This window comes from Littorina saxatilis, linkage group LG12 (assembly GCF_037325665.1).
Source record: "Littorina saxatilis isolate snail1 linkage group LG12, US_GU_Lsax_2.0, whole genome shotgun sequence".
Taxonomy (NCBI): domain Eukaryota; kingdom Metazoa; phylum Mollusca; class Gastropoda; order Littorinimorpha; family Littorinidae; genus Littorina; species Littorina saxatilis.
The window spans coordinates 69,592,188-69,598,718 of NC_090256.1; the positions used below are offsets into that span (position 1 = coordinate 69,592,188).

The 6,531-nt window shown below is 41.2% G+C and overlaps 1 long non-coding RNA gene across 1 annotated transcript in view; it reads left to right on the forward strand.

Annotated features, from left to right (window-relative positions):
- The first annotated feature begins 733 nt into the window (after nucleotides 1-733).
- Nucleotides 734-6,531, forward strand: part of LOC138983346 (uncharacterized) — a 15,219-nt gene continuing 9,421 nt past the window's right edge. Inside the window, exon 1 of the long non-coding RNA XR_011461090.1 lies at nucleotides 734-862. This is a non-coding gene — a long non-coding RNA (uncharacterized lncRNA). The remainder of the gene's footprint in view (nucleotides 863-6,531) is intronic.

The window sequence follows — 6,531 nt, forward strand, 5'->3', positions numbered from 1 at the left end:
GCAAAAAAGATAACTATTGTTCCACGAACTGCTTTTAACTGTCTGTAACCTCCTCCAGGTTAAACTCTGAATCGTTCCAGAAGATTATTACATTACACAAATTTGTGTTTCTAATTCATAATTATTGTAAGTTTTGGATATAATTGACTATCAAAGAGACAGTGTGATTAATTATTTTAAAAAATAGGTCCGAGAGTCGCACCTTTGTAGGTCCCCGTTAAAATGCGAAAGTAAGGGGGGGAGGGGGGGGGGGGTGTTGGTGAGAATATTGATCAAATAACTGCGGTCCATGGAGGTGAATTGCAGCGTTTGAACAAAAAAAAAGTCAGCTTAAGGATAGTTGATTGTTCAATATGTAGATGTGAGTACATTTCCACATTGTGTATTGGATGCACAAGAAAAATCAATGACCTTATATTTGTAAAGCAAGAAGTATGTAGAGAAAACGGTAACGGTGTTGGCGCCTTATGGCTACCTCTGCGCCCTGACCAGTCTAAGGGAATCGTAATAACACAACACTCGACCTACATCAGTTGTACCTGAATTAGCACAGGAATGGTTGGTTCTATAACTCAGACAGCATCCACAAAGCTGACTCGGCACAAAAGAACAAAAACAGGACTCTTTCAACTCCAGCCCACAGAGAGGCGGCAGGAATGTCAGGTCGTTTCCATTGAGGGAGGCAGAGTGACTGGGCTGGGCGAGGAAACAGCTGACAGCCGACCTACACACGTGTCTGGGCACGTGCTTCCCGCCCCTGTCATCCAGTCCACATTGCAGTCAATCCTCAGACTGTGAAGGGAACACTTCCCGGAGTGGGTGCACCTTCCTCCACTCTGGCTGCCGTCTGATAGTCATCACCGTGAGTTGACTGCTTGCTAGCCCAGTCGCCGTGTTTTGCTGTGTGTTTGTCTTGTTCTGGGTCACTTCGGTTGCTTTGTTTGTGCGTTGACTGCTTGCTTGCTAGCCCAGTAGCCGTGTTTTGCTGTGTGTTTGTCTGGTTGTGGGTCACTTCTGGTGCTTTGTTTGTATATGATTGTAACATCAAATATATTCCACAGCTGAGCTAGGAGCTTTCCCCCGGCAGTCAGACTGCAATCTTGCCGTTCATTTACCCGCTGATCGTTTGTCTCTCAAGTTTCTCGTTAGTTCTATAATTGCTCTGTTTCAAGCTGACTACGGTATAGATTCAAACAGTAGTCTTCTATGAATATAGAAGCCGTGTTGTTGTGAGTGTTTTTAATTTTCTTGATTGCTTTATTTATATACATGTGAGTGACATGTCCAGTGATAATGTCGGGTCCCGTGCTGACTGTATTGGCTGGTGTTCTCTCTTGCTTCAGACCTTTCCAGTCAACTTTCACTGCTTTCTTTATTCTTGACTGTGAGGCTTCAAGTAACTTTCACTGCTTTGTTTATTCTTGACTGTGAGGCTTCAAGTAACTTTCACTGCTTTGTTTATTCTTGACTGTGAGGCTTCAAGTAACTTTCACTGCTTTGTTTATTCTTGACTGTGAGGCTTCAAGTAACTTTCACTGCTTTGTTTATTCTTGACTGTGAGGCTTCAAGTAACTTTCACTGCTTTGTTTATTCTTGACTGTGAGGCTTCAAGTAACTTTCACTGCTTTGTTTATTCTTGACTGTGAGGCTTCAAGTAACTTTCACTGCTTTGTTTATTCTTGACTGTGAGGCTTCAAGTAACTTTCACTGCTTTGTTTATTCTTGACTGTGAGGCTTCAAGTAACTTTCGGTGTAATTATGCGATTCACCCCCGGTTGCGAGTTAAAGAAGTGAGTGGCTGTTATGCTGAGTGTCTGTCTGTTTGAGTGTCTGTCTGTTTGAGTGTCTGTCTGTTTGTGGACATGTACCGGTCAGACAGGAGGCGTCTACTGTGTATTTATATCATCTGCGAGTCATGGTCGGAAGCGCACTACCCGTTGAGTGCTTGCCATTCCCTGTGTGAGTTATTTGCCTTGTGGATACCTGAGTGTGGGGTTCTGCCTAACTGGTATACTGTACTGTCAGCTTGCTGTGTCAAGTTAGTGTGTAAGGTAAGAAACATGGAGTTATAATGAGTGTGTGATGTAGATTTTCAACATATAATTCCTTCAAGTCGAACATGAGTTTCGAGTTTTCCAGAATTATTGACCAAAAGCACAAGGGCTAAAATGTTATTAAATCTTATTTATAACAGAACGAATATGTAACGCTGCAAACGTTTTAATTGTAGAAGCCAAGGAGAAGCACACAAAAACTCCTTAGTACAAAGCAGAGTAAAACTGTATAGGCTTCAAAGATCTCCTTTCTGCTGTTGTTGTCCGCATGTGTGTTATGTTGTTTATACTGGGTATCGCAACAGAACAGGGGATGTTTGCACGGAAATAGCGCAAGGCTGGCGTAAGAAACGACCCTGATGGATGCTCCACTCTGCTGAGATAACAGAGAGACGGTGGTTGTTTTGCCGTTTGCACGATGTTTGCTGGATAACGTGCTGACCACAGTGATCAAGTTTTCTACAAGCGCTTGGGAATTGGTCCCGATTTCATGTCGTACCTGACTGCTGACCAATTTCTACTTATCTCGTCAAGAAGAAGGAATAATTTGGCAGCTTTTTTCAGATGAACATTCAAAGCCATTTTTTTACAACTGAAGTTACTAACATGACGAATCTAGCTGCTATTCGTGGAATTAAATAGTGTAGACAAGAGTTCAAGTGAAAAGCCAGCATCGTGTAACGTTTGACAACAACTTGACGTTTGTAGCTCTCTCTCTCTCTCTCTCGCATAGCAAATAGTGCTGCAAAGCATGCAAAGCTTAAACGGAAATATTATTGACAAAAACAAAGAACTCTGGCCATATTTGAGAATCGTTCCACTTGGTGCGAATGTCAGATTGACCGTTGGTCCATGATTTAGACAATTGTTTCGGAGAAGACATCTGTTTCATTGGCGTGGTCCATCTTTCAAAGGAGTTTGCGTTTAGTAGCACCTCAAGCTGCGTTTGACATGTCCACGTCTTAGTTGGACACAGACATTCTTCAGTAAATGGACAACGACTGATAAAAACAGAAAAGTTTCAATCAGTTGTACATATTACTTGGCAAATAATAATAATAATAATAAATGAGCATTTATATAGCGCAACATCATAACTTTACAATTATATGCTCTTTGCGCTTGACACATCTAAAATTAAAACACAGTTATACAAGCATTTACATCTACATTCATAGTCAACAACGCTTAATTAAAAGCATACACCATCAAACATACATTACAAAACATTCCTCCACTAACTAATTAATAAAAACATGAATAAAATAGGTAGTGAAAACAAGGAAATACCAGCTGAATACCCTTAATCAAACAAAACATGTTATCAACAATACTGAAAACAGCCCTAGATGTTTATATACATTATCACATTATCACTAAAACAACAAATACACTACATGTAGCCTACTGATGGACTGAGAAAACAAAATCAGGGGTTGTATTTCTTGAAGAGGTGTGTTTTAAGTGCTCGTTTGAATGCTTGGGGTGACTGAGAGTGGCGGATGTGAAAGGGGAGAGAATTCCATTGTGTGGGTGCGCAGAAAGTGAAAGTGCGTTGTCCGTATGTTTTGGTTTTGGTGTGTGGCATGGTAAGGATGCGACAGTCAGAAGAGGCACGGAGTTGTCTTGCTGGAGAATAGACGGTGAGGAGTTCAGAGAAGTAAGCCGAAAGAGAACGGGGCTTAGTGTACATGATGAAAAGGATGGGACCGAGTACTGAACCTTGAGGAACGCCGAAAGAGAGAGGGGCTTAGTGTACATGATGAAAAGGATGGGACCGAGTACTGAACCTTGAGGAACGCCGAAAGAGAGAGGGGCTTAGTGTACATGATGAAAAGGATGGGACCGAGTACTGAACCTTGAGGAACGCCGAAAGAGAGAGGGGCTTAGTGTACATGATGAAAAGGATGGGACCGAGTACTGAACCTTGAGGAACGCCAAAAGAGAGAGGGGCTTAGTGTACATGATGAAAAGGATGGGACCGAGTACTGAACCTTGAGGAACGCCGAAAGAGAGAGGGGCTTAGTGTACATGATGAAAAGGATGGGACCGAGTACTGAACCTTGAGGAACGCCGAAAGATCGAGAGCGAGGCTGAAGCAGACATCTGGCCATCGACAAGCACAGCCTGAGTCCTGCCAATGAGATAGGACTCAAGCCATCTTTCTTTCTTTATTTGGTGTTTAACGTCGTTTTCAACCACGAAGGTTATATCGCGACGAGGGAAAGGGGGGAGATGGGATAGGGGAAAGGGGGGGGGGAGATGGGATAGAGCCACTTGTTAAGTGTTTCTTGTTCACAAAAGCACTAATCAAAAAATTGCTCCAGGGGCTTGCAACGTAGTACAATATATGACCTTACTGGGAGAATGCAAGTTTCCAGTACAAAGGACTAAACATTTCTTACATACTGCTTGACTAAAATCTTTACAAACATTGACTATATTCTATACAAGAACCACTCAACAAGGGTAAAAGGAGAAACAGAATCCGCTAGTCGCCTCCCACGACATGCGGGGTGCAGAGAAATAAGGATGTGGAAAAGAAGACTTTTGGTAAGTGAAATAAAGGTGATGGATCCAGTCAGGTAGAAATAAGACAACAAGAAAAGAATTGGAAAACTGCAGGGAATAGTAGGGAGAGTTTTCTTGGAAGGAAAAATAGGTGAAAGGACTGGTAAGGCAGAAATAAGACAAAAGAAGAGAAGAAACAGAACCGTTAGTCGCCTCTTACGACATGCTGGGTAGCATCGGGTAAATTCTTTCTAGTCCCAACCAATATGGGACTCCCCCTAACCCGCGGGGGGTACTCAAGCCATGCTAGCGCTGGACCGGAGATGCCGTACAGAGTCTCAAGTCTATGGAGAAGCGTGACATGGTCAATCGTGTCGAACGCTGCAGAAAGGTCAAGTAGGGTAAGCACTGACACATCACCACCATCCAGAGCAGACAGAATGTCACTGATTACTTTATAAGTAGGGCTGTTTCAGTACAGTGAGATTGGCGATAAGCGGACTGAGAATGCGAGATCAAATCATGGGTGTTCAAATATGACAACAGCTGCTTCAATACTACCTTTTCAAAACCTTTGGACAAGAATGTTAAATTAGATACAGGGCGATAATTCTTCAAAATATTGACATCAAGACTAAGTTTTTTGAGAAGTGGTTTGACAAGTGCAGTTTTGAACAATGATGGAAAATGGTCTATGCAGTCGAACATGTCAGTGTTCAGTGAAAATTTCATTTCGCCAGCTATATTTCTTGCATGACTTGTAACTTTTGTTGTTGTTGTTGTTGTTGCGAGAAGGTCGTTACATTCAGTAATGGTGCATCAATTTGCAACGTGCATCTATGTACAGGAAGTTATGTACAGGATCTATGTACAGGATCTATGTACAGGATCTATGTACAGGATCTATGTACAGGATCTATGTACAGGATCTATGTACAGGATATATGTACAGGAAGTTATGTACAGGATCTATGTACAAGAAGTTATGTACAGGATCTATGTACAGGAAGTTATGTACAGGATCTATGTGCAGGAAGTTATGTACAGGATCTATGTACAGGAAGTTATGTACAGGAAGTTATGTACAGGATCTATGTACAGGAAGTTATGTACAGGATCTATGTACAGGAAGTTATGTACAGGATCTATGTACAAGAAGTTATGTACAGGATCTATGTACATGAAGTTATGTACATGATCTATGTACAAGAAGTTATGTACAGGATCTATGTACATGATCTATGTACATGATCTATGTACATGATCTATGTACATGAAGTTATGTACAGGATCTATGTACAGGATCTATGTACATGATCTATGTACATGATATATGTACATGATCTATGTACATGATATATGTACAGGATCTATGTACATGATCTATGTACAAGAAGTTATGTACAGGATCTATGTACAGGAAGTTATGTACAGGATCTATGTACATGATCTATGTACAGGATCTATGTACAGGAAGTTATGTTCATGGCGCAGTTCAGGCCCACACCTTCGTTTTGCAAATGGTGTGTACAGTATATAATTATGTACAGTATATAATTATGTACAGTATATAATTATGTACAGTATATAATTATGTACAGTATATAATTATGTACAGTATATATGTACAGTATATATGTGTGGAGGATGTTTTTTCTGGGGATGACACGTGTTTGGCAATTTGTTTCTCTTCGAGTCAGCCTGAGGGACGTGTGGTTCAGTGAGAGTCAGTTCCTTTTGTTTTTAAATTCATGAATCCTGCTATAAGAAGAAGAAGAAGAAGAAGAAGGAAGAGTTGGCTAAACGGTGATGAATAAGAAATGCAGGAATGCAAATTAAAACTACAACTAATGCGAAGCAATCGAGGAGATCTGCTGAATTGGTTCACGAGATGTCTGACACTAATTTTAAGCGAACAAAGCGCAATAAGAGGAAAGGCCTGTAAGGGTTGAGAGAGAGAGAGAGA